Genomic DNA, 10057 nt, shown 5'->3' on the forward strand with positions numbered 1-10057 from the left:
CCAAATCATGACTTTTCAGAGGGTTATGATGAGTGGGCTTGGAGGTGATACGTTAAATATAACAGTTCTCAAATGCAGTTTCTCATGAGAGCTGTGAGGAGAAGAGCAGGGGGGTGGGCAAAATTCAGGCATGTGTTCCTGCCAGGCAGCAAATTCCTGCAGGACTAAATGTCCTAGAGCAATCGCACCTGTCAGGAAAAGGCTCTGGCTTTAACACCACCGCGTCAAAATCACCATCTGGCAACTGTGACAGAAGTGATTGATTCAGACAAGAATCATCAATGGATGCTGAAGATACTGGGTCAAGGTTAGAGGAGTAACAGGATATTTACATAGTCTCAGAGCAGCTGCTCACAAGATATTTATTAGTTACAAAAGGGAGAATGGTACCTTCACAGTGGAGAAACCTTCCAGATGCCACCTTAACTCAATGATGGAAGCTAACGTCACCAGTAATAGATGTCACGCACCTCCTGATATGATACTCTGAAATGAACACAGTGCCACAGATGTTATAACTCAAGCCTAATCATAAGGAAATAGACAAATTCAAGTTGAGGGTGTTATATAAAATAACTGACCTTTGGGGCGCCCGGGTGACTCAGTCATTTGAGCGTCCGACTCTTGTTTCTGGCTCAGGTCATGATCTCCAGCTCATGGGATTGAACCCCGCATCGGACTCCACACTCAGCAGGGAATCTGCTTTGGATTCTCTCTCTCCCTCTGCCCCTCCCCCTCCTGGAATAAATAAATAAATCTTTTTTAAAAATAACTAACCTTTACTCTTTAAAAATATGTAACATTTCAAAATGTCATGAAAGACAAAAAACTGTTCAGCCTCAAGGAGACTTTGAAGGGATGCTGACTGAATGTCACACATCTGAGATTTCTTTTGCTACAAAAGATTACGAGACATTTGGCAACATCCAAAGGAGGTTTCTAGATTAGATAATATTGTAGCATTGTTAATTTGTTGATTTTGATCATTGTACTGTGGTTATGTAAGAATATTCTTTAAAAAAAAATTCTAGTTTTGGGGCTCCTGGGTGGCTCAGTCAGTTAAGCATCTTTCTTCAGCTCAGATCATGATCCCAGGGTCCTGGGATGGAGCCCTGCATTGGACTCCCTGCTGCTTGTGTTCCCTCTCTCGCTGTTTCTATCAAATAAATAAATAAATAAAATCTTTAAAGGAAGAAAGAAAGAAAACCTGGCCCATGTTAGTGGAGGAGGCCCTTTGCGAACTGTGGGAGAAGGAGGAGGACGCGCTGGCTGTGTTTCTTGGCTGCCCCATGCGTCTCCAGGAAGGACAGTCCCATATTTCGTGTCTCGGTGGCCACGGCTGATTAAACCAACAGTACATTCTTGACTCTTCCCCGAGGATCTTCAGAAGCAGAGAACTATGGCTGTCACCTGTGCTGGGGTGTCAGGCTCTGCCCGGGGAAGAGCAGGCAGTGGAGCTGGGCTGCGAGGAGGAGAACGCAGCAGCCGTGCTGACAGAAGCAGCAACAGGAGCTCCGAGAAAAGCGAAAAGGATAAAACCTGCTTCCTAAGCGCCATACCGTCCTCCCATTATCTCACCTGAGTCCACTCAGATCTGCCGAAACTAAACTGCACCACGGGCCCTGCTCTCAGGCCACACTCCTGCGCGCTGCAGAGGAGGAAGGCAAGCAGAGGTGGGGACAGCTGGGAAAGGATCAGAGCTTTTCCAGGGTGCTGGCATGACCAGCATCATCCTTTCCTTCAATGCCTGTCTCATCCCTGGAAGCAACTCGAGGCGATTCCTGTTCCTTGCAGTGGAAGGGTCTGTGGGAAACCCGAGAGGAAGGGCCGATGGAGCAAGATCTGAGAGGAGGGCTTAACACAGGTGGACAGATCGATCTTGGGCTGAGAGAGGAATACTTCTTCCCGAGAATAATAAATGAACAATCAATCTCACAAGCTTCACAAGGACAAGGCCAATTTGATTATTCTGTAGCCATGGTAGCAAGTAGCCATCAGGACCAGTTGTAAACCTATTGCATCTGTCCACAGCCCCTCTGCGTGAACACCAGGCGGGGTCACCTCTCGCTGCTCAGAATCAGACGGCCTCCCGCCCCGGGCCTCGGAGTGCCAGCCAGTCAACCACAGGCTCACCAGAGTGGCCACCGTCTGCCCGTGGTGTCCCCCTGCTCACACCTGTGAAGAGCCACCAGTCCCTGAGCTCCAGCTCCCCCCGAACTCTGTAGGGGGCTTAGGTCCTTTGCTCAGAGGAAGCTGCCCGTGCAGCGTCCCTCCCTTACCATAGAGAGCGGTACACTCAGCAAACATTCCAGTTCCTTCTGCCCTAAAAATACTGTTCCCCAAGCTTGCCTCCCCTTCTGGCTGGAATGAGGATGCTTCGCATTATAAGTCACAGAAGACCTAATTCGCAGTGGCTTCAACAGTCCTACGAGCCAGTCCAGACAGCGTGCCCCGAGGCTCCCCGCCGGCCCCACGGTATTCCGCACACTGGCCTCCGGCACCCTGGAGAGAAGTCTGCGCACACCAATGGGCGCAGGTTTCTGCATTCAGGTCCAACGGGAGAAAGAAGTCTCTGTCCCTCGCGGAGGCACAATCCTGCACCACTGCCGTCTGATTGGACCCCCTGTGGGTAGCGGCCGTGGGGTGAGGTCAGGTCTGCTCAGCGCAGGCCTGGCTCCGGAGTTACTGTCGAGCGGGACGCTGATGCCACGCCTGGTCACGCCTGGCCTAGAGCCCCGGGGGGGGGGGGGGGACGACAGGACACGACATCCTCGGGACTCTGTAGGGAGCGGGAGGGGCGCCCGGTGGCTCAGTCCGTGAAGCATCTGCCTTCAGCTCAGGTCATGATCCTGGTGTCCTGGGATGGAACCCCAGTGTTGAGCTCCTTGCTGAGCAGGGAGCCTGCTTCTCCCTCTGCCTGCAGCTCCCCCTGCTTGTGCGCGCTCTCTCTCTCTTTGACAAATAAATGAAAAAAATATTTTTATAAATAAATAAATAAAGTTTTCTTATTTTTGAATTTTGAGAGCTCTTTTTATTCGAGATACATCCTTTATCAGATTTATGGTTTGCAAATGTTTTCTCTCAGTCTGTGGCTTGGCTTTTCATTCTCTTCAGTGTTTCTCAAACAGCAGAAGTTCTTGATTTTGATGAAGTCCAATTTATCAGTTTTTGCTTTTATAGATTATTGTTTTGATGTGTCTAAGAAATCTTTGCCTAACCCAAGGCCACACATTTTCTCCTTCATTTTCTTCTAGAAGTTTTGGCGTTTTAGGTTGTACATTTGGATCTATGATCCATTCTGAGTTTAATTTTTGTGCGTGGTGTGAGGTAGGGATTGAAGGTCTCTCGTACACACTCTTTTTTTCATGTGGATATTCTACTGTTACTGAACCATTTGTTGAAAAGACTACGCATTCTTCCATGACTTTTCTTTGCACCTCTGTCAAAAAGCAGCTGACTGTAAGGGTGCCTGGGTGGCTCAGTCAGTTGGGAGTCTGACTTTGGCTCAGGTCAGGATCTTCATGTCCTGGGATCTAGCCTCGGGTCAGGCTCCGCACTCAGCGGGGAGTCTGCTTGTTCCTGTCCCTCCCCCATACCCCTCACCCCTCCCCATGCTCTCTCTGTCTCACTCTCAAATAAATAAAATCTTTAAAAAAAATCTGACTGTAAATGTGTGGGTCCATTTCAGGACTCTCAATTCTGTTCCATTAATTATGTCTGTCCTTTCACTAATACCGCACTGTCTTGACTACTGCTGTTTTATAGAAGTCTTGAAATCAGGTAATTTGAATAGACCAACTTCACCTTTTTTCAAAATTGTTTTGATGATTCTACAAAATTGTTTGGCAATTTGTGTTTCCATATAAACTCCAGAATCTGCTTGTTAATTTCTATTTTTAAAAAGTCCTGCTAGAGTTTTGATTAGGATTGCATTGAATCTGCAGACCAATAATAAAGAGAACTGATACCTTTTTGAGTCTTCCAGTGCATGAACTCAATACACCTCTCCATTTCTTTAGGTCTTTTTTCATTCTTTTCTCTTTTTTAAAAAAAGATTTTTATTTATTGGGGCACCTGGGTGGCTCAGTCAGTTGGGCGTCTGCCTTCGGCTCAGGTTGTGATCCCGGGGTCCTGGGATGGAGTCCCACATTGGGCTCCCTGCTCGGCAGGGAGACTGCTTCTCCCTGGGCCCCTCCCCCAGCTCATGCTCTCTCTCTAATCAATAAATAGAAATCTTTAAAAATAAGACCTGGAGCACCTGGGGGCACCTGTCTCCACCACAAGTGCAAACCCAAAGCTTCCTTCTCTTTCTGCTCTCGGGGGCTAGGTGGGTCCCTCCTGCCTCCCCAGTTCCTCTTTGCCAAGGTGTGGGAGTGCAGGTGCAGGGAAGCAGGGCTGGAGCAACATGTGAGCTAAAGAGGGGTGGCTACTCAGGAGACCGAGGGGAAGGCCCAGTCATTGGAAGTCCTTTTCATGGAAGGCAGACTCCATAATCTACCATACAGATCCTGCTCTAATTGAGATAGAAAACGGGGCTGGTAAAGTTCCAGTCCCTCCTCTCTTCTAGTGGTTGCGAATGAAGACAATCTAGAGAGGCGTCCTCACTGTCCGTCTGTCCACATCCTGGCGCTCTTGCCCTTGGCAGCCTGGGAATTTCCCGAGGGCAGGGACCAGTGCTTGGGGCCCTTCGGAAGGGGGAAAGAAATGCCTAAAGGGGGGGCGCCTGGGTGGCTCAGTCGTTGTGCGTCTGCCTTCGGCTCAGGGCATGATCCTGCATCGGGCTCCTCTGCTGGGAGCCTGCTTCTTCCTCTCCCACTTCCCCTGCTTGTGTTCCCTCTCTTGCTGGCTGTCTCTCTCTCTGTCAAATAAAATAAATAATAAAATCTTTTTAAAAAATGCCTAAAGGGTTTTGTGATGTCGTGGAGAGAGACAGATTTGAGGAGTCAAGAGACTTTTATCTCGGATCTTGACTCTGCCACCATTTCTCTAGTGGCCTTGGCCAAGTCACTTTCTCTCCTTATAAAAAGAGAAGTTGAACTAGATGATATTAGAGATCCCAGCCATCTCAAAATGTGTATTATACTTTATGAGGAGGAGACCATATATTTGTTTTTGTCTCCTCAGCATCTAGGACAGTGCCTGACACGTAATAAGAATTCAAGAAATGTTGTGGTTAGTGAATGAATAAATGAATGAACGAATGAACGAACACATGAACTAACAAAATAGTAGAAAAAGAAAAGGATCCAAAGTGGAGTTCTTAGACAAGCCAGCTGGTGGCATCACCTCTCTACTAACCACGGGGGTACTGCTAGTTTTAGACCAAGGAAAGGATTCAATTAGAAATAAATCCAGGTGACAAGAGCCAAAGATCAGAGGACCTATGTTTCAAATAGACAGCAGGACGCTGGAATCCTGACCCATCTTCTGTATTCAACAGACATCTTCACTGCCAGACTGGCAAGGTGGTGCTGAATGGCTAGAAGAGGACGCATGGCCCCAACAGACGGACAGACTGACATGGAGTACACAGGAGCAGTCCCTGAGGCCAGGAGGTAGCCTGGGGGGCTCCCTGCACTGGGACGGGGCATCCCCCTTCTGCCACCCACTTCACACCCGTCCCTTGCTGGAAGACCCAAACATCCTGGCACCCAGTCTGGGTCTCTCCTATCGGGGTCATCAAACCCACAGCTGGTAGGTTGTCCTGAAGGGTCCCTGCCCCCCCCCCCCCCGTACTCCGAGGGAGTTGAAGATCAAGCTAATTAGCGGGCGGAAGGCAGGAAGGTGTTTAATATTTTGGAATCCTTGAAAAAGCCCCTCTCTCTTATCTACTCACCTCCCACCTCCTCTGTTTCCCCATCCCAGCACATTCTGCAAAGGGTAGGGATACGGGCATGAAAGGGGGAGACCCAGGGAGGCGCTTTTTCCAGCTGGGACTGAGATCACGGGGAGACAGGATGAGGCGTGGTGAGGGTGCATCTCAGCACCCATACCTCTGACATGAGCTTGGGAACTAGAGGAGAGGGTGAGGGTGCTGCTGGCCTCTGGCTCCACGGGCTAGAGCAGGAGAGGGTGAGACGGCAGGGGGGCCACAGAGGCTGGTAGGACTACGTCGTACTCAGGAGCAGAGCTGAGGGCAGGCCACTCAGGTCCCCACAGGCTGTGCTCCCAGAGGGGAGAACAGGAAGCTGTGACTTCCTCTGCCCTTTCCCTCCCAGCCATTAGTCCCAAGGTCGCTTGCAGTGAGTTCTGACCTGTGTTTTAGTTGGCACTCTTCCACGGACGGGCATGGTGACAATAGATAGCTGTGCGATGCCTGGCTCCAGTCCACGGTGAACACCCCAAACTTTAAATAATAATCATTTATGCAAATAGCAACATACAAAATGCTTTTTTCCTATGTTTTATTTATTTTTTTAAAGATTTTATTTATTTATTTGAGAGAGAACATGAGCGAGTCAAGGGGAACGGCAGAGGGAGAAGCAGACTCCCCACTGAGCAGGGAGCCCGAGGTGGGGCTCGATCCCAGGACTCCGGGATCATGACCTGAGCCAAAGGCAGATGCTTAATGACTGAGCCCCCCAGGCTCCCCTCACATGTTTTTTCTCATTTAATCACACCAGTCCTGTGGAGCAGAGACTTTTGTCTGAAATTTTTAACAAGAAAACCAAGGCTCGGAGGAGTAATTTACCAAAGCCACACATTTAGTGAGGAGCAGACCTGGGACTTCAGAACCTCTGCTCTCTCGGACACCCATGTGGACTCCATACCTCTGTGTCCCCCCCACCCTGCCCCCAGGCCCCAAGGGGGCACTTTCTGCAGGGAAGGGGGCCTCTGTACACGGTCAGGAAGAGGGGGCTCCAGTTTGGTTCCCATCATCCCTCAGATGGACGGGGTAACTCTGGCCTTCTCCCTGCATGGAGGCTTGGGGCTGCCCCCTTGTCCCCTCCTGCTCTACCTGGCAGAGCCCTTCCTGCGCAGAGGTGCACACAGGCCCACGCAGCTGTCACCCCAGCCCCGCGGAAGCACCAGGGCACCAGCTCTCACGCCTGGCAGTGTCCATGCCCCGCTGCCCACGGTCTGGGGCAACGCCTCGGAGGCAGTGTGCTGAGTGCCAGTGACAGCTGCGCCCGTCCAGTTCTTAGCCCTGAGGGTCGTGGCGCCCTGGCCAATGGGCTGGAAAACCCGGCCGTGTCCTGGCTGCTGGGCAGTTGTGCTCCGGGAGCTCCTGGCTCCGGCAGACAGGGGCCTGGCCCTCACTCTCCCCTTCTGGGCAGCTGGGTCCACAGGGATGTCCACTGGCCCCTCGGAGGTGCCCTCTGCCAGATGGTCCTGAGAGCCGCGGTCCTCCCGTCGCCGCAGCATCTTCCTCACTCCCACTAAGTGTTGCCGGACACTGGCGGTGGCCGTGGCTGCGGGACCAGACACCCACCTCTTCTGGGCCTGCAGGCCACCCTGGCAACGTGGGCAGTGGCTGTGTTTGGGGCCCAGGGTGAGGTGTGGGGCCTGCGTCTGTGTCTTCTGCGCTTCCCCAGCAGGTCCCAGCTGAGAGGTTGGTGCTGGCCTTTGTGCTGCCCCTGGGCACCATCACCAGCACCTGCTGCTGGCCTTGGTGCTGCGTCTGTACCCCGGAGGCCTCTTCCTTCCTCTGCGGCCCCCCAGCCATGTGGTCACTGGCTGCAACATCCTGGTGACGTCTGGCCGGATGCCCTGGGGTAGCGTCTTCTCCACCATGCTTAGCTTCGTCTCCCCTGTCACCTGGGCACAGCAACAGCTGCCTGAGCCCTGGCCGTCCTGTCTCCTAAGGCAGGAGCCCGATGAGCCCTGGCAGACACCTTCAGGGATCTGTGAGCGAGGCTGCGGCCCCGGGACCAGGGCTGGGTGGCATCCATGTCCCTGAAGGACGGAGGCAGGCGGCGGGTGGAGCGCGCACCCCCTGCTCCAGCAGAGGGGCCTTCCGACCGCGGTCACCGACTTGGACAGACAGACACCTGGGTGAAGGGCTGAACACCCCACTCTTTCTGGGCGCCGCCGGGGCCGGGGCTGTGGCGTCCTCTGGGAGTCTGGTCTTCCATCCCCTGCGGTGTGGCCGCCTGTGGTTGGCGGGTCACGTGGGAGCTGAGTGTGACAGAGCTGAGTGGCGGAAAGGGTGGCAACAGCAAAAAGGAGGACTGGAGAATAAGCCTCTGGATCATCATAATCGACTTGACCTCCTGTCGCGTTTCCACCTCCGGTTCAGTGTGGACAAAAGGATTCTTTGCCCCATTTCGCCTCCTGTGAGAATTTCCCAGGGGTTCTAGACTAACGGATTGGAGGTCACTGCCTATTTCCCTCTGTCTGTCCTCCCCTACACCCTACCCGCACCTTACACAGTGTTCCTTGTTCTCTGGTGCCAGAGCCAAATACCCACCCCCCACTGCCATCTCCGCCTTACGGCGTCTCAGTGGTGCCCACAGAACCCGGCTGCCTGCAGGCCTCAGCTGCGAAGGCTGCAGCCCCCTGCAGGGAGAGGCCCCCTGTGAAGTGCTGCTGGACCCCTGGCACCAGCCCCACACATAAAACCCCATCTTTAACCAGGATTTGCAGGGAGAAGTGAAGAAAAGCCAAGGATGTGGGTGGGGCGTAGGGAGGTGAGAGGTGGGAAGGGGTGGGGAGAGGAGGGGCCGCAGGTGTGTCCGGAGAAGTGGGAACCAGAGTGGGAGACTGGTGTGTCCCTCCCTGTCCCATGAGCAGCACAGCAGCTCAACAGCACCTGATCCGCATCCTGGCTCCAGCACGAACCAGCGGGGGGACCTCGGTAGTTACTTTGCTTCTCTGTCCTGGTTTTCTCATCTGTAAAATGGGGTGTTGAGGATTCCACGGTGCCTGAAGTAGTGTGTTGGCTGTTGTTCTTAACACTTCATGGAGAATGGAATCCGAGAGAAGAGGATGAAAAGAAAGAGAAGGAAAAGGGGGCAGCTGGGAGATGGGGACCGGGAGCCAAAGAGGTCTCATCTGGGACATGTTTACATACTCCGGGGTGAAATGGAAGTCGTAGAACTGAGTCAAGAACTGAGTGAGGAATTGGCCCCTCAAGTCTCTTCTGAACAGTGTTCTCCAGGGCAGGGGGTCTGCCTTTGGTTTCCATATCCACGGAGACCCAGCGGTGATAATGGAGAGCAATCAGAAGGGACCTTCTGGGGGCCAGCCCCTGGATAGGAGTGGGGTGGGAGAAGCTAAACAGGGTGGAGCTCCCACTTCTGTGGCCGCCATCACCGCCACCAGGCTGACCACCCTGGCGTCTCAAGGGACCAGAGCAATGGCTGGGAGCACGCCCTCGGCCCCCTCTGCTCTAGCTCCATCCGGGTGCTGAGCAGGAGAGACTCCCAACAGCCGCCCAATTCACAACACATTAAGCAACGTTAAGATCTAATTCGCTTCTTGATGTTTAATTTCCTGTCTTTCATGTTTAAACTGGTTTCAAAACTCCAGGTCTGTTCCCAGTCAATTCAAGATGGAAAATCCTCCCCATCTAAGTACTCCTCTCTTACCACCCCCTTCAGCTCCTCCGAGGGCTCCCTTGGGGGCATCTCTGCTCATGGGGCCTGGAGGTAAATAAATATTGACGAGTTTCAACAGGTCCAAGTCCTAGGTGAGTGGCTGTGTGCACACCTACCACCGAGAGGAGAGGGGCGGCGGAGGCCTGGGCAGGTGGCTGGGCACTCCTTGCAGAGGAAGGCAGGCACTGTGGTGAAGCTGGGCCCTGGCTCCTGCAGCAAGCGGCCAGAGAGCTTCGAAACCACAGTGGGAAGGATCTAGGCTAAGACTGGGTTTCTGAGGGGCTTAGTGAGGGCACCGTGGACAGAATGGGGAAAACTGCAAGAGACTCCTCTCCAGAAACAGCCACGTCAGAGAAAGGTGGACATCATGTCTCAGGGTCAAGGAGTGGCAGAGGGACCATGCTGCTGGGGCTACACCAGTGCTGTCCCCATGAGCCGTGGGCTTCTCCACACCCACCCTGGCCTCTGTGTCTCCAGGCTCCCGCTTCTCTCCTGACCTTCACCGGATCTGTGGGACC

Source organism: Ursus maritimus, unplaced genomic scaffold, assembly GCF_017311325.1.
Source record: "Ursus maritimus isolate PB19 unplaced genomic scaffold, ASM1731132v1 scaffold_2, whole genome shotgun sequence".
Classification (NCBI taxonomy): domain Eukaryota; kingdom Metazoa; phylum Chordata; class Mammalia; order Carnivora; family Ursidae; genus Ursus; species Ursus maritimus.